Here is a 25450-nt window from a genome sequence, read left to right as displayed (position 1 = left end):
TGTTGTATATAGGCAGGAATTTTCATAGCTTTTCATACCTTGGAACATCTTTCTGCTTGTTAAGCCTGAGTCCCAGTCCTTGGACTCAAATTTGCCACACTGGAGTCAGTGTAAGTTGGTTCAAGAGTTATGTCAAATCCAAAAACTAGCAGTTCCTCCGTAGCTTTCAAAATAGTGTTGCGAACCAGGGCTGACACTATGTGTAGGAGAACTTGATCACAACATTTTTCGGTCGCATACTCAACTATTTTGATGTCATCAGACGTGATTGTACGAAGTGAAGGAATGCAGTTAAACAGTTTCATCACATTATAACGATTCAAGTTTAAATCGCTGTCATCTGAGTGGAGATTTTGCAGTCTCAGTTTGCAAATTGATGTTGCTGTTCTAGAACTTGTGGCCAAATGAACACGGGAGGAATAGTGGGTTTGATTATTTTGCTGAATTGTAGTTTGTTTTGGGTTCAGTTTTGAAATCATTATGGATTTTCGCTCAAGTGCTCCCTTTTTTCCATCCACGTGTTAAATGCTCTGCACAGCCGGTTTCGTAGTTCTTAGTTCGCTTTCGCTTGCGGAATCTTTTACCACTTGTTCTCGTGCTGCTGGTTGATTAAGAAATTCATCAGAGTAGGTCGATAAATCGCATAGATCAGTAACAGACTCAGTTGACCCACACACAGACCCTTAGATTTCAGATTCTGCTCTACGTCGTTTGTTTAGAGGTGGCAATGAACGACGTTGGCAGAGTGTCGAGTTGTCTTCGGTTTCAAAGCCTGTTGGATTACAAGAATTTGACGTCTCATTTCTGTAGAACAGCCCAGATTTTGTTAAGGGAGTCGTATTTCTAATAAACTTCTTTTGTTTCGTGGCATCATGAGTTATTTTGGAGACTTGAGCTCCTTTTGTTGAAGACAACTCCTGTAGGTTAAGTTTTTTGGTGGTTATTTTAGGGTCGAATTTCAGATTTAGGGCGATAGATTTTGCAGCTCCCTCAAATATGCCAAATGAGACCATTGAACTTGCCACAGTAGAACTTGGATGTTTACAGTTGTTTTGTTGATAAGCCTTAGTGGCTTGATCAGGAGTCTCAGTTGTTGGTTCATTCCCGATTGTTGGTACGTTTTCAGTGGTGCTTCGTAAAGTTCCAGGATTTGGTTGTTTGTCCTCCAAGTGTAAGACATCTTGTGGAGCATTTTCACCAGAAGCACCATGTAAATTAGTAATTTTCGTGTCTGTTTGTCTTGGCTTTTTTCTTCACGTGGGTCACACTGGACTGTGGGGCGTGCCGTTGTGACTGAATTGACGGCCCGCCCGTAAATTCAACAGTTAATGGGTCATGAACCAGAGGATTCTCCGGTTTCTGTGACATCATGACAGAGGAATGACGCATCCATTTTACTGCTTCTAGCAGACCGTCGGACAGGGTGTCATTCTGACAGTGATGTCAAGCAGCTGAATCGCTCAACCTTTCTTGCCAATGTACTGTTTGATCCACTTCTCGTAGTAGTTGAGTTTGCAGAAACGTGGTCACCGATTCAATATTGTCAATTTGTTCTTTTAAACGTATTATGAGTGAAGACTGGTCCTTGAGAGCTTCATGCAGGGATTTGTACATCTTTAGGAATTGAAGCAACGCAGTTGATGAGGCAGCCATAACATTGTTATAAATCTGCATTGCAGCAGCAGAAGAGAGACTGGGTTTTGTTCTCGAACCGGGATTCTCATCCGCACATGAGTGCATACTGTTCACAGTATCAGAATGAGAGTCACTGCTTAGGGATGTGTTCACGGCTGGAACAGCATTTGCTTCTCTAAATGAGTGTGTTGAGGTCAACCGTGTACCTGCATTTCTCAGGGTACTAGAGGAGACCTTTCTATTTTGCTGAACACTTGACTTGAGGTGCGAGGCCTGCTGTGAGGTGACGTCTGAAATACTTTTTCTGACCACTTCGTTTGTAGGCGATCCTGTGATGTTCCCAAACGCTGTAAGTATATTCTGTATTTCTTTCAGTCGTGTTCCTATACTCTGAATGCCAGGGTATATACTGCAGTTGTGGAGCGGCTCAGAAAGTCTCTTCTTGCTTAGGATCAACTTCACCTTTGAACTGCCAGAAGTTTGATGAAACAACGTCAGCACCGTCTCCACTGTAGCCATTTGTTGATTTACGTTTGGACCAGCCTTTTTCTTTTTAATCAAAGTATTGCAGGGGCTTGCAGGTGGATTGGGGTCGCATGTGTCCGCCTTCATGAACAGTATTTGTGGTCATTTTCACTGCAGACCCGCGACGCCCCATCGCGGACTGACGCAGACGATCTCTGCACCCGACTTTGCGCGCTCCGTACACAGTTTCCTCTTTTATAGACACACCCAGAAGTTGAAGCTTGAGGCTTCAAGGCTTAAAGCCACAGTACACAGATCCACAGTTCCACTGGAAAGGCAGAAAGCACGTCGCTGCAGCTCCTCTGGGATTGAAAAATCAAAGTGGACTGACGCAGACTGACTCTGCACCCGACTCCACGCGTGCTCCGTGCAGAGTTTCCTCTTTTATAGACACACCCAGAAGTTGAAGCTTGAGGTTTCAAGGCTTAAAGCCACAGTACTCAGATCCACAGTTCCACTGGAAAGGCAGAAAGCACGTTGTTGCAGCTCCTCTGGGATTGAAAAAACAAAGTGGATTGACGCAGACTGACTCTGCACCCGACTCCGCCCTGCAAATTGTAATGATGGATTCCTAAAGTCATGGACCAAGTATTCCAAGTTACTAACATGGGTTGAAAATGAACCAGGACCATTGTCCATAATACCGATAAAGAATGCAAGAACATGCTTCAGGAACGTACACATGGTTCTAGTTGGAGAAAATAAAGGATTAAAGGATGCAAGCAGATGCTCGAAGTGCCAGGAATGAATGGAGGATCTGCTGTGCTAATGGATTACTATTGAGCCTGTGGATCCAAAGCTAATTTGCAGCTGCCTAAAAATTGGGAAGGAATATGTTTCATTGTGGTCATACATGTTCCTGTATTAGTGATCCCCCAAAGTGATCTCTATATTGAAGAGTTTCCAAAGATAGATGTACACCAGAGAAAGAAGAGGTCGCTCAACCTCCTTCGACTGAAAAGAGAGAACTGTTTCTCAGCAAAATCAATAGAAGCAAATGGCGATATTGCAGTGGAGCATAAATTATTCAGCAAGACGGCAGTGATATGTACAGCCATATTCATGGCAGGAATACAGACTGCAGCAAGCACCAAGTGGTTACGGATCACCAGGTGTGAGATGCTCCAAACGATCAACACAACAATAAAAGGATTTAATGCACTCAAAGAAGAACTGAGGGCAATCAGGCTCATGACCCTTCAGAACCAGTATGTCTGCAATTGAATTTACAGCAATGGAATTAGGCATGTGCGCCAAGATCAGGCCTTTTTGCTGTACATATCACCTACACATGATGGGGGAGGAAATGGAGCCCTGATAAAGGCAATAACAATACTGACAACCCTGCATACGAAGATGGAGGATGAGGTTGATGACACTAAGGAAGATGAGTGTTTTTCGTCCCTGTTTTCATGGATTGAAACGTAGCTGGCAAATGCCTTCAAACTACTTGGAGCAATACTAGTGTTGGTATTACGAGGATTCTGTCTTGTAAGGATCATTATAGGACAATGCAAGAAGACAGCTAATAAAGCTATTGGGATGAAGATAATTATTGATATGAATGGTGACCACACACCACAGATGGAAGACACCACTCATGAGGACATAAAGAAGAGTTTGCTGGGACACCCAGGGATGAAGTTGTATTACCCAAAGATTCATAAGAACTATATTGGATGTTGGGAATTCTGTCAACTGACTGGAGAATGTTGTCATGTGACCTGGAGTGTGGATGAGCATATATAGAATGCAGGTGTCCTGAGGGGGGGTGACAAATGTATGGATCCTGAAGAACCCAAAGTATGGAGAACATATGAAGAAGACTGAAGAAGAGGAGGTGGTCAAGGACCCAACCAGAGGGGAGAATGTAGAGAAGCAGATGTACACATCATTGCTAGCTCCCGTCCCTTCATCTCTGCCATACTGGAACAGCAGTAGAAAAGCCCTATGTGTGACACCAGGTTTTGTCCCAATAATGCATCAAGTGTATGAGAGATGATATGCACACGGACAATCGTATCGAATGTACCCATGAACTGAAGGGGTAGTGGGAGATGTTCAGGAACAACTAAGCTGTAAAGAAAAGCAGTGTTAGGACACTTACCTGGCCTTCTCGTCGTGTCCGTCCCCGGACGTGGCAGTTGTACCCATATTACCGGCTTGGGAAGCGTGGCTGTAGGCAGCGGGCCGGCGCTCGACACCTTCGCTTGCATACGCGAACCTCGCGGGTAACCAGGAACGGGCAGACAAGCTTGTGTTCCAAGCCTCGTTCTGGTGCCCGCTCGGCCGCTACGCATGCGCAGCCCCGCTAGCGTTCCGAGCCTCGCTTTCGTGCCGGACGCTGTAAATAGCGTCCGGCCCTCTACAGATCGCGTCTTAACGCGGTTTGTTCCCCACTTACCGTCGCTTGGTGCCTTTGTATCAGGTTCCTCCTCCTTGGCTCCCGCTTCCTTGTCCGGTTCCCTGGCCTTTTGGGCTGCCTTAGCTCCTGTTGGGTCCCTTCCTTGTGGTTCCTGCCTTCCAGTTTTCCCCTCTCCCCCTGGGTTCATTCCTGTTGGGATTAGTTTCCCTTGGCCCTGTGGCCCCTGGGAGGTTGTGGGTCCCTCCTCCTGGCATTCTCCCCTCTCCTTGGGCCTCCCTGTTCCCTGGGCTCCACCCTCTTCCTGATCTCCTTGTTTGTCTGGATCTTCCTTGCCTGTTTGGCTCTGGGTGCCAGCCCTCTTGATTATCGACTGCCTTGGTGGATTGTGCCTGGACATCTTTGAAGACCTTCTCATCCTCCAGCTTGAAACCACTCTAACGGACCTTACCAGCTCAGCACCTCATCACCTCCCTGTCAGTGCTTGCACTGTCCCGGCGTCACTTTAATCCGCAGGGAGGTGAGCCAGTGGCGTCGGGAGGTGATTCCAATCCATCCCTGTTCCATTAGGGTTGGGTCGGGGTCACTTCCTAGCGTTACAATCTCTGCACTCCATTTGAAGGTCTACCAGTGTGGCGTCACCGGCGAGACCAGCAACTGAAACTTCAGGTACGCAGCGCTCCAGAGACGCGCAGCTTAACAAGCAGACGAGTGCAGAGTTATGACATGAAGAGAAGATATAAAGACGAATTAAAACGATGTGCAAATAATTAAAGAATGAAGATTTATCTGAAGTAACAAGCGAAACTTGTAATCCAATACGAAGAAATCATGTGCACCAAAGAGATAAGTGAGTAGAGACAAAGTGAATGTACATACGCAGAAACACATGGTAGACATATAGAAGCTTGCTGTAGAATAAAATGTAACATGACTAAAGCGGCCATGAGAAAAAAGATGGACACCGGACTCATGTTGAAACCAATCTAGCTCCCTCAGAGAGAGACCATGGCTGCAGAGTCAGAAAAGGCTGGAAAAACAGCTTTGTGTGAGGAATAAAAAGGAGTCTAATGACCTGGGATCAAGGATTGCACATCAAGTAATAATTGCAAAGCACAAAGAGAGTTAAGAGGGTAAGCCATGTACGTAAGACATTTTTCTCTTAGATTAAGCAAGAAGAAAACATCTGCAAGTGCCAAGTATTGGACTGTTAAGGATGCAGAAAGTATATGTGAAGTAGAGCAACCAAGTCTCCAGAGGCCAAAAGGAGAAATGACACCCAGCCTGCTTGAATGAAATAGCACTGAATAAAAGGTTGAAATTGACAGAATCGTGGTCTCCTCACACGTGATTCAGAAGTCGAAAATAAAGGCTATTCGTTAAGCTCCAGATGAAGATAATGGTGTACCTACACTTCCCTGAAAGTCCCAGAGTGGCGAACAGGCTGCAAGGTCAACTACAAAGAATAAGCCTTGTCATGGGGCCTGACTGATGAAGGATGACTGACTAATTGGGCAAGTGGGTAGTAGTCTGACATTGTTCTCTGCACCCAAGTTTCGTTTTGCCTATGTGCTGCTAATGGCCTTTGTGCTGCTAATGAGCCGAAAGGCCAAGGTTGGGAGAGAATGCCAACCAATCATAGTGGTCTATGTAGCAACATGCTATACAATGTTGCACAGGCCCATTCGCTGAGGTTATTCTGCTATAATCTGTAGTATACGTATTTCAAGGTGGTTTAAGGCGTGCCTACCAGATAAGGGACATCCAGTAACATTACTAATACTTATATGATATATAGGTACACGTGTTCCCTTAACCAATCCCTCCCTTGAATAGGTTTTTCATTTTGCCACATAGGATGACGTCTTAGCTGACACATCTTAAGGTATCAAGCCTTTGTGTAATCGAAATATAAGTGTGAGTGCATGGACTACAATGTGTTGTGTGCCAGACTGACCTACTTTATTGAGCTGACACTAAAGTAGCACTTTGCCATATTCTTTGAGTCTGTCCGGTTATTGGGTCTGAGATCATTATTGGTAATTCCAAATGGCACATGAGACGCACCAAGGTACTGTCATGATGCCTACCACCCGGGAACCAGACCAGGTCCAGCAACCCCGGAAGCAGGCATCAAGTTATTTTGAGCAAGCCTAAAAACCCCTGCTAGGGCTGTTTGGGTGCGGTCCTGGTGCCTATGGCGCCAGGCTCATATGGAGAGTCAGTCCTGGCGGCATAGGCGCCAGGCTCATAGAGTAGAACTTACCTGATGCAGACCATGCTGCAAGCTTACCTGATGCAGACCATGTTGCAGAGCTTCAAGCCAAATGAGGCTTGGAAGGGACTATTTTACCTAGGGACTACTTTTTTACTCGGGTGGGGCTGGGGAGGAATACTTACCTGGGACTACTTTGGAGGCTATTTAAACCACGCCCGAAGAGCAACACACGCTTCGCATTATTCTGCATCCAGCAGCGTAACGCTCACCATGTCTGCAAGCATGCATCCAGTCTTCTGCCACGCCCGCCTCGAGTCTACAGCTCCTAGAAAAAGGGAGGAACAGAAGGAGAAGAGGTTAGAATAAGAGCAAAACCTTCGATCCTTACCTGAATTCCGGATGCACTGCACCTTCGAGCTGGAAGAAAGAAGCATTTTACGCCCGCCGCCTCGCCTGCTGCAGCGCCGCGCTGAACTCACCGGCCTTCGCAGCATCCTCACGATCACTGCATCCTTCTGCATGTTCCTGCCGCACTGTGGCACCTAAGGGGAACACAAGAACAGCAAAGGTGAGCCAAGGGAATAAACAGAGGCAATAGTAACTACCCCCATAGACTTACCTGATTACCGCCGGGGGTACTATTACTCTTCACGGGTCACGCAGTCTCCATTGCATCCTCGCCGTACCCCGGCCCCTAAGGGAACAAAAGGACAACAAGGTGAGACGAAGGGACAAACAAGGGGAACTCTTCTAACCACAATAGACTTACCTAATTTTACCGCCGGAGGCATTATTCCCCGAACTTCATATTTTCTCTCCACACCTGAATAAGGGAGCAAGCCACAGGTTACATTCTGGCCTTATTTTATTGAACTGTGTAGGATAAGCCAAACCCTTACCTGAACTTCATCAGCTACCACGAGGAACTGGGTAGTCAAGCTGCAAACTGCAAGGAATCGGACAAGAGTGAATGTCAGACATGTGAACTCTTACGAACTACATACTTTTCGGAGTCAATATTGTTCTGGTACTCACCAATTCCTTCGAGGCAGTGAAGCAACTGGTTATCAACGCTCCCCTGCGCTCAATGCAGGATGGAGAGCTCATCTTTTCAAACCATCAGTTGAGACTATAAGAGGGGACATCAAAGGTGATCTGTGGGGAGAACAGCGGGGGTGGGGGTATTTACGCTCAACCCCACGGGTGGTTAATTCCCTTTCTCCATTTACAGAAGAATATTCCTACGGGCCAAGCAAACGAAACTAGGTGGGCCAGTCCAGTCCGTCATCTCGGCCCTACGCGTCACATTGGTGGAGACCACAGCTGTCCAGTTCAGATCGACGCCTCTGTGAGAGCCTTGTGAGTGTAACAGGTACTAGTGCACTAAATCTCCCTTTCATCAAACTCCATGCCAAAATAAATGTGTATACCTGTTCTCTTCTGCATCGGCCTGCCTGATCTTCAGTCCCTGCTCTCCAGTGGCAGGGACCAGGTTCAGAGGTCACAGGTGCCCGGATTGACAGCTGCTGTGGCAGCAAAATCACTGCCGTGCCGAGGCTGCATTTAGATTTGCATCTCTCTTCCAAAGCCACATAGTTCAGATAATCTATCAGGCTTTTGGCAGGAAATATAAGCCGTATCTACGTGTTGGTATGGTGGCTGATGCTTCACATCATTATTAAAAGCCACATATGATTGGTGGAATACCAGTGTCAACCCTTTGTGTTCAGACGAGCTATGAGAGGAACTGTGGATACCAGGCACCAGTCTGTCTGCATTCCATTGAATGGGACACAGGACAGGATGGCTTTACTGTTGACACTATGGGAGCTTGGGTAACTCCTACCAGCCAATCTCTGTGACGTACAACAGGAGATCTCTTGGGAGCCTGGCTTCAAAGAGGCAATTTCACAACAAAGATTTTCCTTCCAATAAGGAGTTGATCACAAAGGGGCCCTTCAATGGCAGGGCTAAGGAAGGGGGTGGGTTTAGGCAGACACGCAGAGCAGAAGGGATACTGGATTCCTCATCTCGATGTTCTGCAGGCTTCTCTTTCCTTCCTGTCACCTGCGCTTCCTGCACATCGAAGTACTTCGGGTATGATACAAAAAGGCACAAGTCACTTGCCATCTTAATAAGGTTTGGGGCCCTTAAAGTAGGCTTGCATTTAACCAATCCCCTGTGGTGTGTTGCCTTTATAAGAAAGGGGTCTCCCCCTCTTTCTTTGATTGATTTTGGGATTCGCTCCTGGAATTCAAGAAGAATTCATTTGGGAGAGAAGACCTTTCCAAAGTCCTCCACCACTCGGGGGAAGAGGAAATGTTCCAAGGCAGTGGCATGGTCTCTTCCCTTCCCATCCCCATGGCACATTTGGGGTGAGCTGCTGCTGGATCAGGGCCTGCCTCTGCCAGCCACACTGGTACTCAGAACCTCCGTGCAGGTGAATCACTCCTGCAGTTTTCCAGCCAACTGTGGTTTGGGAAAACGAGAAAAAGGACTGATTTTATCCCCGAACCCCTGGATTGGGACAGTGCTATAAGAATCCAAGCAGCTTGTTTCCTGTATTCTGCAGTGTCAAACCTCCCTTGAACCATCGTCAACTGCATTCAAAAATGCATTCAAACCAACTTAACCCACACTCCGTCCTTTAGAACTTCTTCAAATCTTTTTTAACTGCTGTTGCTGTTCCTCGAAAACAGTTTGCTGCAGCACCGCACCAGCTCAGCGCGCCAACCGCCCTGCCTTGAAAAAGAAGCTCACCGCTGTGGAAGCCTGCAAACTTCCACGCACCTTGAACCACCAGCATCTTAGTCATTGGGGGTCATTCCGAGTATGGCGGTAGGGGGTTAATGACACCGGTAAGGATGCCAGTGCCGTTAACCCCCTACTGCCGCATTCCGGGGTCCCTTAGCGCGCCCCACCAGCCGCCCTTAGCGGGACCCGTTAAGGGACCATGGAGCTAATTACGGGTCCGCTATTTGCGGGCCTGTTATTAGCTCCTTCCCCATTCCCGTTGAGCCCTATGGGGCTCAAATGGGAATGGGGAATGGTTTTCGAAATGAGGACTTACCGGGTCCGCATAGGTCGGAATGTCCCAGTAAGTCCCCATTCCGACACCACGGACCCGGACATGGGTTTGGAGGCAGCCCTGGTGCTATTTGCACCATGGCTACCTCCAAACTCGTAATGACCCTCATTGACCCTAAAATGGGTTATGCTCACGAATGGCATTTCTCCCAAAACATAGGGGTAGTGGAAGCAACTCCCAAGTCCTTTGATGCCTAATTGCATCACATTAACCCTTTACCTTCAAAAGGAGTGACATCACACACCAGTTGATCCTGACAATAAGAAGTGAATAGAAAAAATCTATAATGTAAAACAAATAATTTCAAAATCTAAGAGCAGGGGACAGTGAAGTGTTGCTACAGGGTTGACAGGGGGGTAATAGGCCGCTGATAATTGGTGTCCCTTCCACCAGGTGCTGTTCTGTGCTGCAGCAGAGCGGTGGTGCACGACAGCACCGTTATCTCCGCTCCAATGGGCGCTAGGGACTCAAGGGTGCCTTACATGTAAGGGTGGGTCTTTCAGGGGTCCAGTCACAGCAACATAAAATATAGGGATTATATGGTGACCCCCACAGTACCTTGCATGGCACCTACACCACACACACAAGCACACACACACGCGCATTGTTTGAAATCCCCAGAGTGGTGATTTAATGAAGCGTGAGTCATTTTATGTGCGTTTAATTACACTGGGCCTCATTACGACCCTGGCGCTAAGGGGTCTGCGCCAGCGTTAGCTGCGCGGACCCCTTACCGCCAACTACGAGTTCCTGGAGCGCCATGGTCATTTTTCCGCCCGCTTTTTGCGGGCGGAAAAATCCATGGCGCTCTGGGACCTTGGTGTTAATTACGCCACCGTATTTTACGGTGGCGTAATTAACTCCTTCCCCACTCCCATTGAGCCCTATGGGGCCGAAATGGGAATGGGGAAGGGTAAATGGGTCAATGGGGACTTACCGCCCCGCCGACCTCGGAATGGGGCGGTAAGTCCGCCATCCGCCATGGCGTAAAGGGACTTTGCGCCATGGCCGGAAAGTCCGTCGATGGCGGAAAAAATCCGCCAGGGTCGTAATGAGGGCCACTGTGATAATTAACATTGTGGGCGCTTTCTCCGCATTCGCCGCGGCTGCAGTCCTCTCCAGTTAAAGTCCCTGCCTATTTGTAAATACAGAGCTCGGCAACGGAAAGAGACGTTTTTATAGCCGTGTTTAATCACGGCCATTTGTTGCCTGTAGCATGTCTTTCAATGTATAACTTCTGATCCTGTCGCCATTACACTGGCAAGCAAAGCAGAGCTGTAAGGAAACATCAAGACACAGTGGTCTCTGCCATGTGCCATCCCTGGTGTGTAACTATATTGCCTGGTGTCAGGGACGTCATTTAGGGTCGCCAGGGGTCGCACCTGCGACCCCAGAGGTCTCCCTTGCTACACCTGTGGTCTCCCTTGCTACCCCTAAAAAAAAAGATAGGGAAAAAAGTTTTTTTCTTTTTAAATTTTTCTTTTAAAAAAAATAATACATTAAGGCTCCTGGCCTGTGGCCAGCTGCATGCGGCTCTTTGTTTCTGGAGTGGCTGGTTTTCTGATAGCTGTAGTTGTTAAGATAACTCCCTGGGTTGAGCGCTTGCTGATGTAATAGGTGTGTGATCTGCAGGTTGCAGTTTCAACTCCCGGCAAGGTCGGCTCAGCCTTTCATCCTGCTGAAGTTGATAAATGAGTAACAACACAGGTTGGGTAATATTGTATGTATATTTGTTCTATATGACGCACATAAGTGCTATATAATAACCCATCATTATCATTTGGCCATGGACGTCTGCTTGCATTCACAGTAATTTGGTAATATGGGCCTATACACACTGATATTAACGATACATATGGTGATCCTTTACAGTGATATCATGACCATATTTTTTGTAGCGTACTATGTGATACCACTTCCTTTTTTGCCAAGGGGTGAAAGGTTGTGTTCCATTGATTCCTGTGATGGCACTTTGGGGTGGGGTCAAATGACATGTCATCAGAGGTCAATGGTCATATAATGTCACTTCTGCAACCCCTGACATTTTGGTGAAATGACGTCCCTGCCTGCGGTATGTGGGGTGGGGGATAGGAGGTGCGGATTGGCAGCAACAAATAACATCAGTGATGACGCCAGCAAATAAACACAATAACGTGCATTAGAGAGGACACATCACCCGTCATTATTAGTTTCATTTGTCCGGTTAGACGTTGTAGGCTGTAATGCTGCATTGACTTAGTTATAAATTGTTAGAGGACAGATTCTGTAACGCTGCTTGACTAACTTTGAAACTGCATAGAATTCACGTGTATTGATTCTGTGTGCGTTTTATTTTCAGTTGAATAAGTGCAGGAAAACGCTGGGTAACTACAACTTCCAGCAGCCCTAGCGGGTGGTTACTTATTTTTGCAACAGGCGCATCACAGCCCGCGCATCAGGGACCAGCCGGTCTTTGCTGGTCCGCGCCAGACACGTCTACTGCCTCTACTCTCTGATCAATGTAATGTCTCGGTGGCACTGGGAAGTCAGGTGAGTGATTCGGTGGTACGAGGACGGCGGCAACCCGCCGGCTGCACCAGCGCGTTATGGCCGTCCGCGTAATGAGGCCCTATGCGTTGCTATTTACTATGCATCCTCTTAAGTCCGGAGTTCTGAATCATGAAGTCATTATAGAAAGCCATGCTGTCGACCGTGCGATTGTTGCTAATCTAGCAAAGTAATGCTGATACGTAGACATCTTATCAAAGTATCAGCCTTTATATGACATCTCACAATGCAATGATTGTAACTCTGATGCCAGTCAAATCTTTCCCTTTAAATTGAAAAAGTCCCCTTTTCCGACCCCTCCTGGGATCAATGCGACGCTCACTGATATTGATAAGTATGTCAGCCCCAAATCACCTTCTCAATTGTCCACAGTTACTCCCCGCCCTCCTTCCGAGGTATCCTTCCAGGTCAGAAGTGGCTATCTGAACTCTGTCCCAGTAGCCATGTTGCCGGACGCTGCCAGACGGTTTACAGTACCCACTCCTGATTGAAACACTAACTGGGCGTGCCACTCGGCTCCTGATTGGGGATGGTAAGGGAATCTCTGCACGTAATTCATGTGCTACAGGTTTGCCCACTTTGAAAGGCGCCCTTCTTAACACAAGATTATTGGGGCAACTTGTCCCTGAACTATCAGACGTGATGTGCACATTGAACATTGATTGCTTATTTGTGACTGAAACCTGGCTGCATGAGGCCGCCACACATGCTGCCTTGCTTGCTACCCCACATGGGTTTCAGAACTTTCGAACCAATCACATCCATGCTAGAGGGTGGTGGGGGGGTGTTGCCATTATTGGACATGAGTCTTGGAAATGGTACCTGCCTGATGTAATTGTGTTGGCTAGCTGTCAGTGCTTGCATCTTAAACTCAGTGAGGACTTCAATACCATTGTGTCTTTCATTGTTGCACATAGACCACTGCATAACACATTTGTTGAAGAGCAAATTGTGTCACTTCTTAGTGACCTATTAAAAACATCCTTTTATATGGTAGTCTTTCTGATTGTAACAACTGGGCCCCTGATCACACTGATATGGAAACCAGTGATCTAATATCTGCCTTCTCCGCCATGGGTCTTAACCAACGTTCCTACAAGCAATGATGGTAACATCCTCGATTGGGTGCTCTCTCACAATCTGAGTCTGTCAACTCCCATTTGTACTACTTGTCCGTGCACAGATCATTACCTAATTTCCTCCGATCTCATGTTAGCTAGTCCTCCCTTCCGAGTTAACTGCCACCACATAGGGTCTCAAAGAGTACGCAACTTAAGTAAGGTCTCTCCAGAAGCATGTGCTAACATCGCCACACCATTGCTTCTGGATAGGCCTCCCTCTGTGAACACTTCGGTATTATCTTATGATATGATAGGTTATTTATTACACGCTTAATACCCAGAGGTTTCTAAGAGCGGACCCAGGGATTGAACCTGTGGTGCTCCATGTCGTCTTGCTCCCAAGGCAAGCACGTTGACCCTGAGCTATCCTCCCGAGGATTTCACAATTGGTTTCACAATTTCCAGAGATTACCTTAACATTAATTGAGACACTTGCACCCAGAAAGAATTAGAACTGTAAAAACAAGAGTCAAGAATAAAAACTGATTTAACAGCAGCATCATATTACATAGAAAAGTAAAAAGATCCTGCGAACAAGCACGGAATAGGGGTCCGTGCGTAGAAACCAAAACTGCGTATTTGCAGGCAGCTATCGCCTACACAAAGTTATTATACATGCCAGGAAGGAGAACTTTAATAGTAGAATCACGATGCAATGTCTGGACCTAAGGAACCGTTTGCCATTCTTAAAGATATTGAGGGCAGAAATATAATGGTAGCAATGACCACTTGAGTGACAGCTCATGTGAAACCATCCAATCTGTCATAACCAAGAAAATGGTCTCTCACGGTCAGAACATTAAATCCTGGCAGGCTGACCTTCGGGATAATCCACTGCCGCTATCTCCCGGGAACAGGGTCTCAGGAAGTATAGACACTACTATCTCCCAGTTCAACTCTTGTCAAGCCACCGAGGCAGATATCCACAGGATGGTAGTGGGCCTCAAGTCTACTACGTGTAAAGGTGATGCTTGCCCTGCAAGTATCAACAATGGTTCTCTCTGTGGCCTTGCCCCTTTGATAACATGTCAATCAACTCATCTTTAGTCACCTCTAGCGTGCCTTTGAGCATCAAAGAGGTATGGGTGACTCTCCTGCTTCAGAAGGCGACACTTGACCCTGGGGTTTGCGGGCAACTACGGTCCTATAACAAGTGTCCCTTTTTTGTTACAAATCATTATAGGACAACTCGCCTGCAGCTCCGGGAACCCATGGAAAAGCATGGCCTTTTTAGAATACAGCAATCTGGCCATAGGAAATCTCATGGCAGTAAAACTGAGCTGCTCTTATTTGGGTGTGCCCAATGATACCCTGGTGGCATCACCTGTTAAGATCTTGGGAGTTGTTCTGGTTTCTAATTTTTCATGAACAAACATGTTGTACATGTTAGATCCTCCTGTTTATGCAAAACAGATCAGGGCTTCTCCTGCTTCCCCCAACTTGGCCTACCTTGCCGGGGCCTTAATAAGCATCAAAATCGACTACTGTAATGGCCTGCTGGCTGGCAAATCTAAAACCAAATTAAAATCATTGCAGACCACACAGAATAGCGCAGTTAGAGCTGTGAAGGGTTTCAGAAGGATGGCACACATTACCGAGGCTAGGAGAGAGCTCCATTGACTCCCGGTGTGCCACAGAATATGACATAAAATCCTGTCGTTAACGCACACATGTCCTTCTGGAATCGCTCCTGGCTGCCTTGTGAATCGTGTACAGGAAGCTGTGGCATCCAGAGTACCCATATCTAATGGGAATAATAGACTACAGCAGACAGGCATTCAACTGTAGACCTTTGGTGCACAAGCTCTAACTACTGCCCCCCTGGGCTTTGGAACAAACGTTCACCTTTCCTGCAGGAGGTCATGTATTTGAATACATTTAAGAAAGCCATAAAAACATACTTGTTCAATGAATTCAAATGACTAATTGGCTACCACTACTACCTTATGACCCACCTGGATCTTGAATACTGTAAGTTTCTGACACATCTTATGTTGTTTTATCTTGTCTGTTTTTTTGTGAGCACTGAGGCCTGAGGGCGAGTGGCGCGTTATAAGAAATTAAAATAAATAAATAAATTAAGGCATCTACAAACATCAGACCCTTTTTCCATCTATTGCGGACTTTCCACCAGAATCGAAGCAGAAAGCTTTAGGTATGCACATTTTCACATTTTCACAGCATAAATTTCACTTTCTTTGTCACCATGATACAGACAACTCTCAAAGAAATTCAACAATAACAGACAAACCTTGGCCTGTTTGGGGTTTCTGAGTTTCTGAGTTGGGTGGAGATGGAAAGTGTGTGGACAGGAGTTTTCATCTGAACTGCAGCTCGTGGGGAAACCTGCAGGTGGCGGTGATGAACATTCACTATGCCTGTGGGAGAACGCAGCGGAGCAATATATTCCAATTGTCAACAACTCAAGACCATGATCTTGCATTGGTCATATAGGCAGGCTTGTGTCTAGAACTGGCTCCCATAGTTGTGCGATTCTCCTAAAAAGGGGTTGTATGTCAGAAAACTGAATATGTTAAGCTTGCAAAAGCTTCCAGAAAAGCGAGCAAAAAGACCTCACATTTCTTTTTTACCACATTTATTTCACGGTTACCAAAACCCTAGGCTTGTGTGCAAAGTGCTTATGGCCAGACTTTGGGCCAGTATTGGATCTGCCAGTACTGCAACTGAATGATATTATATATGGCATTTGTAGCGCGCCAATACACAAGTGTTTCAAGGCGTGACGAGGCAAGAGAGGGGAACAGAGGGAAGATGGAAACAACGATCTTACTAGGCCAGGTGACATTGAGATCGTGCAAGTGCAGGAGAGGGGAGGGGGGAAGGGGAAAAGTGCGAGGGTGGAGGGAGAGTGAAAGTGCAGTACATAGGATGACAGTAATAAATAAGAACAATAAATAAGAAAAATAATAAGAAGTGTGGCCAGGTGGTGGCAGTTGCAAGGGTAAGTGTAGACATCAAGTATCAAGTGCTGGTAGGGGGCTGTAGGGATACAGAAAGCAGCCCCAATTTCAGGGGCTGCCAGAGGGGCAGTGCAGGTGTGCAACTAGCGGGGAGGGGACCTGGCCCGAGATCAGAGGGTAGCCAGGTAACCAGTGCAGTTTCAGTTTCAGCCAGGGGATCAGGCAGGGAGAGGAGGAGAGAAAGCAGATGCAAAGAGGAAGGTTTTGACGTGCTTCCGGATCCGGAGTTGGTTCTCCTCAATTTTCAGAGAGGCAGGGAGGCTGTTCCAGAGGGAGGCCCCAGCCGAAGAAAGAGATCTACCAACAACTTGTTGCTTGGAGAAACGACTGACCCTGAGGGAGTTGGAGGCGGATGAGTGAAGAGCTCGAGAAGGAAGATATTTAGGAAGAGAGAGTTGGAGGTATTGAGGCCCCGGGGCCCTGAAGACCTTGTGAACAATGCAAAGGGTTTTGAACTTAATCCTCAGAGCCACTGGGAGCCAATGCAAAGAGTTCAGTTCTAGAGAGATACAATCCTGGGGCTTGAGGCCAAGGACAAGTCTTGCATTCCTGTTTTGGATGAGTTGTAGAGGAGGGAGAGTGGAGGCAGGCAGATTTAGAAAGAAGTTGTTGCAGTAGTCCAGCCTAGAGAGAACCAGAGCTCTGGAGACAGTGAGCTTCTGGGGGAAGGAGAGGAAAGGAAGAATTATTTTGAGGAGGTGCAGCTTGTAGTGTGACTTCTTAGAGACGTCAGAGATGTGAGGAGAGAGGGAGAGTGCAGAGTCGAATTTGACCCCAAGGTTTTTAGCCTCACAGGTGGGAGCAGAGAGGGCCAAGAGAGGCTGGCGAGAGAGTGACAGGAAAGGAGGGTGTGCCAATGAGGAGAATCTCAGTCTTACTGGCATTAAGGCAGAGATCATTGGCGGCACACCACTCCTGGATAGCACACAGACAGTCCGAGATGAGAGGAGAAGAGGTGGCTGAAGGGAGCCTGTAAATGAGCTGAGTGTCACCCACAAAGCACTGAAAGTTGGGGCAGAGAGCGGAAATGCGGTGGGCAAGACTTGCCAGGTTCTGGTTGACCAGCCAGGGAGAGAGGTTAGACCACTGGGGAATGCCACAGGTAGAGATGGAGATAGAGGAGAGGAAGGCCACAGGAAAGGAGTAATAGAGATTGAGCGATAGTTAGCCGGGCAGGACAGGTCGGCAGAGGGTTTCTTAAGAAGAGGGTGCACATGGGAGTGCTTCAGGGGGGAAGAGAAGACTCCAGTGGCAAAGGAGTGGTTGCAGAAGTCAGCCAGAATAGGATTCAAGGTGTCAATGTGGTCCTTGATGGTTTTGGAGGAACAAGGGTGAACCTGTATTGACAAGACTTTCATAGATCGGACTTGTCTAGAAACAACGTGTGGGGAGAACAAGGTTAAGGCAGAGAAGGAGGGGGGAGAGGTGGCAGAAGAAGGGCTGGAGGAAACGCAGGGAGTAGAGGGAGGAGGGGGAGAGGAAGAGAGAGATGACAGGATGTCTTGAGTTTTAGAGATGAAATATGAAGCCAGAGCCGTGCAGAGGGCCTGGGAGGGGATACAAAGCTCTGAAGAGAAAAGAACATCGAAAGTGTTCCCTGCAGAGTGAGTTGGGCCATAGGGGAGAATAGAGAGTGAGAGTCGCAGAGGTCACAAACAAGTCCAGAGGAGGGACAGGAAGCATCCAGGTGGATGTTAAAGTCTCCAAGAAGGAGGAGATGAGTGGTCGAGACCAGGAGGGAAGAGGAGTGGTCCCCCACACAGAGAGGAAGGAGAAGATATGACCAGGTGGCTGATAGATGGTAGATGAGAGATGGTACAAAAAACAGACCTTGGCAGTGTGGCCAGCGGTGTGGGCTGCACACCCTTAATCCACTATACAGTGGTATAATTCAAAAATAATGGTAAAGAATATTCTCGAATTACGTCTTTCTTTCCGAATGCTCTTTAATTCATCAACCTTCATACGTTTTCTTCAAATCAAATTTTCATGACAGAATTCATCACATATGCGGCCTATGCATTTCGGGTATAAACCCTTCCTCAGGGCCTGTGATTACACCTTTCAACTATCGTAGCATAATTAACATTGCATCACAAAATGAAACAAAAAAATCATCCGTTCCCAAAACATCAATGAAACATTCACATATCAATGTACTCATACATATATTGACCAGATCATCAAAAGTCAAAAGAAATAAATTAAAACACAATAACGTTAGTACATTAGCCCATTTTCATATTGGTGATGTAGGTTCCATGAATTATGTCGAGATTACCAAGATTGAGACACCATAAAAAACAAATAATGAAAAATAACAAAAGAACAATAATCAGTGTGATGGTCATGGTGTAAACCTCCTTATCCATAACATAACCTTCCTTTTAGACAGGTTTGCCACGCCGAATCCACTAACCTTCAAAAAATGCGAGTGTTCAAAAAATGACTTGTGCGTCACCCGCGGATTCGTCCGTGGGGGGATATCTATTCCGCAGTGGTCTCTGTAACGAGATCGACCGCATATTTTTGAGTAAGTCCACACTCCCAACTTAATTCGGAAAAACAAGCATCTGGTTGCATAAATATAAACTTACATCAGTCGTAGCAACGCTATATTTCACTAGACCAGAACCGGTCTGACTTTGTGCCTTCCACTTCCACCAGCGGTCATATCCGCAGGATACCAACACGTACAACAGCGGTCTCTGATGATAGATGGTAGCCACAGTGAGGGAATCACCAGGACAGAGAGAGTGACTGCAGACGAGGCATTCGAAAGATGAGTAGGCCTGTGTAGGAATGACCAAGGCAGGAATACACTCAGGGAAGATCAGGACTACACCCCCTCCTCAACGGTTGGATCTGGGCACAGAGAGGATCTTGTAGCCATCAGGGAGGAGAGTGTCAAAGCTTGTGTCAGAGCTGGCTGTGAAACATGTCTCAGTGAGACCAAGGACATCAAGGTCAAGTTTTTCCAGGAGACGGCAGATGTCAGAGGAGTGTTTGACAGCAGAGCGAGAGTTGAGAGTGGCAATATGGAGAAGGTTTCTGTCCTTAAAATATTTCCGGGGAGGCATACAAATCAGAAATACGCCCTGCTGAGATGTAGAAGAAGGAGAGGGCAAGGTAGCCAAGGAGTAGACAGCATGGGGAGGCAAGAAAGCTGTGGGGAGGAGAGAGGGGACAGCAGGAGAGAAAAGGAAATTGATGAGGCGCGGAAAGCGTCTATCAAAGAGGAGAAGTTTGGCCTGAAGGCCTTAGACCAAGATGGTACCATTCAAGTAGACATTAATGATGACCTCAGAGGAGTGGAACGAGGCCAGGAGGGCCTCCCACGGGGTGCCACCATTAATGTGAGAGGAGAAGAAAAAAGAAAGCACAGAGAACATATGAAGAGTCCATAGGTCTGGCGAGGGAATGACAAAGAGGATGTCAGTGAGGGTTTGCCTGGAGGAAGCACTGGTATAGGTATCAGCGATAGGGAGGCCTGGGTTGGAGACCAGGATGTCCTTTTTAAACGTCTTCCTTCCAGATTTAGTGAGGAGAGCAGGATAGTCAATATAGGAGCAGTTAGAAAAGATAGGAGAGACAGATAGCACCATAGAGTAGGTAGGGAGAGGAGAGAGGAGGAAGGGCGTGGGAGGAGGAGAGGAGAAACACTAGGGAAGGACACAAACAGAAGCAACAGACAGCGACGAGACAACAGTATACAATTGGAAAGACGACAGACAGACTGCCCGTATTGTCACTGTAAGAGCACACACAACATATTGGAGGTCCCAATAAAGTTGATACTCTGACTGTACAAACTCACTTATCATGTTATTTGCTTCCTATTGTACCAGCATTGCAATGTCATAACACACTCATGGGGCGCGGACTGTTGCCCGCAAAATGACCACTTAACTGCGGAGCTCCTGAAACCCTGTTAACCTCCCTCAGGCAGATGCCCCATTTTAAGCTTCGATCCACCCAGAAATAATAGACTTCTGGGTCAATATGACACTGGAGAAAAAAATGGGCTTTGACAGCATAACCCGGGGTGGCCTGGATCACTAGAAACAGGGAGGATCAACAGCCGATAAGAGCGAGGGATTGGTGGCAGAAAAAGGTGGACAGCTCTGCCCCGGGTGTTTGACGAACCGCAGGGCAGCGAAGAGCGGAGCGGGATGCCGGTGCCAAGTTGAGGGGCTGCGGCGGAGGCTGAGGAGAGCGTATGCGACCAGGCAGCAGGAAGCCTAGGGCTGAACGGTGAACCTCGTTACAGCAACCAGCGCTGACTACAGAAGTGCCCGCATGGCGGAGAACCAGAGTGCCGTATGGGGCAGCCGGTGCGCGGCACCCCCACTGTCAAGCAGGCCCATGTGGAGGTGATCCTGGTCAGCTGTGTAGAGGTGGGTGTTACGGGGGGGACCAATCATGGACATCGCACCAGCCCCCCCGTGATACTATGGGACACCAGCATTACGGAGGCCCAGTGCCTCAGAGGATTGATGGGTTGGGGGGCTGTTCATGGACATCGCACCAGCCCCCACCGTGAGGTGCTATTAGACAACAGCACCTATGAGGCCCTGTACCTCTAGGGGTGTCAGGCATCGACCTACCAGCTCATGCGGACTCCGCTGCCTTCCTGGCAGGGGGCCCCATGGCAACCTGGCCTACAGGCCCTGATGGTACTGGGTGGGCCTGCAGGCCATAATGAGAGACAGACTCAGTTTGTTCCTGTTATGGAGTCTGCAGCCGTTCTGACTCATGTGCCTGTAGGGCTCCCTTTTATTAGCTTGGGCCATGACATAGTCATAGCTCATCTTAAAAGGATAATACACTTGGGAGGGATATATCCCCTTAAAGGGGCAACACACATGGGAGGGTTACTCTGTAGCAGTGGGAGCTGTGGTGCGACATGAGCGCCCCCCACCACCCTGAGACACCAGGAGGAGGAAGCTTGCAGCGCGGCCAACGAGTATGCTGCTCAACACTTCACAACCCGGAAAAAACAGTGAGGGGAGAGAGCCTGCTGAAGTAGTGGAAGCAGAGGCCCAGCAATCCTAGCATGAGACTAGTGGCACCTGGCATCATCCCGGCAGACCCACGCATGAGCTGAATGAGCCCACAGAGAAAGATGGCACCTGTCCCCCATGATGACCCTCACAAGCAGTCACAGGCAGCAAACCTGAAAATGCTGGTCAAGCGCCCAGCCTAATTGGGGGCATGCAGGCTTCAGCACACTGAAGGACACCAGCCCACAATGGAGAGCCCCTTTTGGATGGGTGTAGATTCAGAGGTGACACCTATCACATGGCAAATGGAAGGAAGTGGAATTGCCGGCCACCACTCCCCTTAATGTGGAAGTAGAGGCAGAGGAAAACACTGTTGGAGTTTGCTTCTTCGCAAGAGCAGGCAGCACATACACTGATATAAGCCCAAGGTCTGTTAAGTGTCAGCAGTGCCGCCTATGCAGACCCACTGCTGGTGCAGTGTATAAAGGGTTCAAGAAGCAGGCCCACACCTAATGGAGGAATGGGCAAGGAGACCTTTGCGTCAGCCAGGCCAGAGGCAGAAAGGAATCAGCAGAAGGGCCGCACAGACACGCAGACTGCACAAACAGGAATTTAATGCAGAAGAACCCTGGGGAGTAAGAGGCTGACAGGGAGGCCAAATTGGAGAGCACATTAGTGGAGAGGTGAGACTGCAGGTGGCAACAAGTATCTGGCACATAGCTGTGGCCATTGGACAAACAACAGAGCCAGTGAAGACCTGCATGGCTACTACAGAGACGGAGATGGAGTCCGCTAAATTGGATCTAATCCTACAGCAGTTTGCGAAGCTTAATGGGGCCATTGTGGGCTTGGATGTCAGGGTGAGAGAAACACACTGAGGTGCTGGCATTGAAGACGTATATGAGCAGACTGGGGAACAGGTTTACGGAGGTGGAGGAGAAAGTGGGGAGAGTAGAGGAGGTGGCAGACAACAATTTCATGCTTCAGGCACAACTGGAGGAAGGGAAGTCTGCGTGAAAAAGGAGTTGGAGGATAGGAGCATGAAGTGTAATGTGCGCTTCTTTAGCTTCCCAGAGAACGTGGAGGAATGGGACCGAGTGGTGTTCTTAGAGAAGTCGATACCATCAGATTTGAAACTGGAGCTGATAAGACCTCTGGAGATCCAAAGAGCGCACATGATACGGTGACTAAATGGGAGCAATGCAAGAACACCCCAGCACCGCATGGCATGCCATAAAAGATATCATCAAGAGTGGCAGATCCTGACGCTAGCCCAGAAAGGAATCCCCCCAGCCTGAGAAGGTCATAAAACGTACATATCAGCAGACGACTTCAGGGAGATGATGGAGACTTGGAAAAAATTCCCGACGCTCAGATCGCAACTGAAAAAGCTGGACATGAAATATGGACTGCTTGACCCTGCTGCAATGCTAATAACAAAAGGTCAAAGGATGCTGGAATTCAGGGAACCAGTGGTGCTGTGGGACTTCATACAGTAACAATTGCCATTATCAATTGACATGTCTCAGCTGGAGCGCAGTGGAGAAGCATGGAGCAGCATGAACGCCTGAGGAGAACTGCAAGACGGGAGGAAATGGGGGTACCAGACAGGTTGCCAGCTTGTCAGAAGAAATTAATGGCTGACAGGCCCACAAAGCACAATATGCCTGGAGGGTAGAGGCAAAGAGAGAAATCCAAATCCCCAATAAAGTCTCCCCGTTGAATGGGCTTGAGGGGAGGAGGAGCAGACTGTTGGGTTGATTGAAGCAGGCGGTGGAAGGACGGGTCATGCTGACCTCGAGTGGATATGCAAGTATGGAGCTGAGGAGGGGAGGGAGCGGAAATTCGATCTGGGGGAGGGTGATGAGAGGAGGAGGAGCAGGGTTAGCACGCCACAGAGGAACATAGTGGTAAGGGCGAGGGGGTTTATATAAATTGTCTCAAGGGGATGCCCATGGCACCATCATCGAATGGAGAGAAGGACGGAGGAGGGAAACCATGGGATCCTCATGTTGCTGGTTTACTGTTTATAGTGACTCGGCAAGTGGATGGCAGGCCAATGTTAACATGAGCTCTCACCAAGGGGTTCCGTCAGTGGGGGGTAAAGGGCCCCACAAAGAGCTCATGGTGGGTTCAGTGCCTAGACATAGTAACCACTGCAAACATCACAGTATGGGTAGGAATGCCATGGAGCAAACATGGGGGATGCAATAGCAAAAAAGGGATTTGAGTATAATCTCACTGAATGTCAATGCCCTCAGCCATTTTGTCAAACGTAAAAAAGAGCTGCAATACTTAAACTCTATTACAGGAGACACATCTGCTGAAGGCGGAGGAGGAAAGCTACGTAGGAGTGGGTGGGAGGCATAGTTCAACTGCCGCGAGAAAGGGAAAATATGTGGGGTGGCCATCCTTATTTGGAAGTCTCTAAAGGATAGGATCAGCAAACTGTGGCAGACGGGCGGGCAGGATGATCGCGATCAGGATGCAGGTGGGGGACAACACTATGGTAGTCAGATCAATATATGTGCCCACTGCGGAAAACAAGTCTTTTTTTTCTTATTCCTTTCTAGGACCCTAGATGAAACAAACAACAATAGCATAGTTCTGGGAGGGGACTGGGACTTGACCCTGGATCCCTTTCTTAATAAGTCAGACAAGCACATAGATGGGCTGAAGAGGGTAAGGGACATTTTAAAGCAAATTGTTGAAGATCAAGGGCTTGTAGTTGTGTGGAGGTTAATAAATCTGACAACCAGAGAGTACACCCTTACCTAGTGTGTTAATGGCACACAATCGAGTATAGACTTTTTCTTGGTATCGAGGAGAGTAGTGCCCCAAATGACACGTGGGGAGATACTCCAGGAGGGATATCTGATCACGATCCAGTCCTGCTAGCCTTGGAATTGGTGTCAAAGTGTCAGGGCTCCAAAAGATGGCGATTAAACATCAGCCTACTAAAGGAACCCGAGCGATAAGAGAGAGGTAGTGAACATGATAGAGGACTTCTTTGCACTTAATGAGGGCTCAGTGGAGCAGGCGGGCATTCTATGGGCAGCGGGAAGGCATACATCCAGGGGGCATTACTACAGAAAGGGGCCAGGAAGAAATTACAGGACAGGGAAAAGCTGGCGGGTCTAGAAAAAGAGGCAAAGGCTTAACACAGCAATATGAGAGGGATCCCAGGGCTGATGTTTTACTGGTGCTAAGGAGGGCTAAGTACAAGGTTAAATAACTATTACACGCAGAAAGCAGAATACTCCCTTTTCCAGCTGCAGGCCTCTCATTGTGAACAGGAGGAAAACGCAGGACGATTAATGGCAGCCTGCCTCAAGAAGAGGGAGGAGCTAGGAGGAATCACAATGATCCATAGCAGGGACAATGGGAGACAGAAAAACAGAGGTCGATGAGATCCTACAGGAATGCTGTGCTCTCTGCGGAGCTCTGTACACAGCAGAACCAGCCACCGATCTGCCAACAGTACAGCACTTCTTTGACCCTTTGACAATTCCACGAATGGCCGTAAAAGGCCTTTTGGTGCTGGGGAGTCCGATACAAGCAGAAGAATTGTGGGAGAGTATTGAACAGTGGGAGGTCGCTGGGGGTAGACGGCCTACCAATAGAGTTCTACAAGTTGGGGGGGATCAAAGTGGTCGCCAGCTGGAACATGTATTTAACAAGGCAGTGGCATGGGGGAGCTCTGGATGGAATTTATTGAGGCTTTAATATCTCTGATCCCGAAGCCAGGCAGGGACCCCCTTTTCTGCAGCAATTATTGGGCGACTTTGCTGATCAATACGGATATCAAAATGTTTGCCAAGGTTTTAGTGGAGAGAATAGTCATCTCAAAGCTGATCCATTAGACGCAGGTGGGGTTTGTTCCAGGCAGATCAGCGAAAGATAACATATGATTGCTCTTGCAATTGTTGTGGCAGGAAAGGAATGGGACAGAGCCCAGAGTAGCGCTTTC

The sequence above is a fragment of the Ambystoma mexicanum genome, chromosome 10 (genome assembly GCF_040938575.1).
Source record: "Ambystoma mexicanum isolate Mex_15411 chromosome 10, UKY_AmexF1_1, whole genome shotgun sequence".
Taxonomy (NCBI): Eukaryota; Metazoa; Chordata; class Amphibia; order Caudata; family Ambystomatidae; genus Ambystoma; species Ambystoma mexicanum.
Note: the sequence above shows the minus strand (reverse complement) of the source record.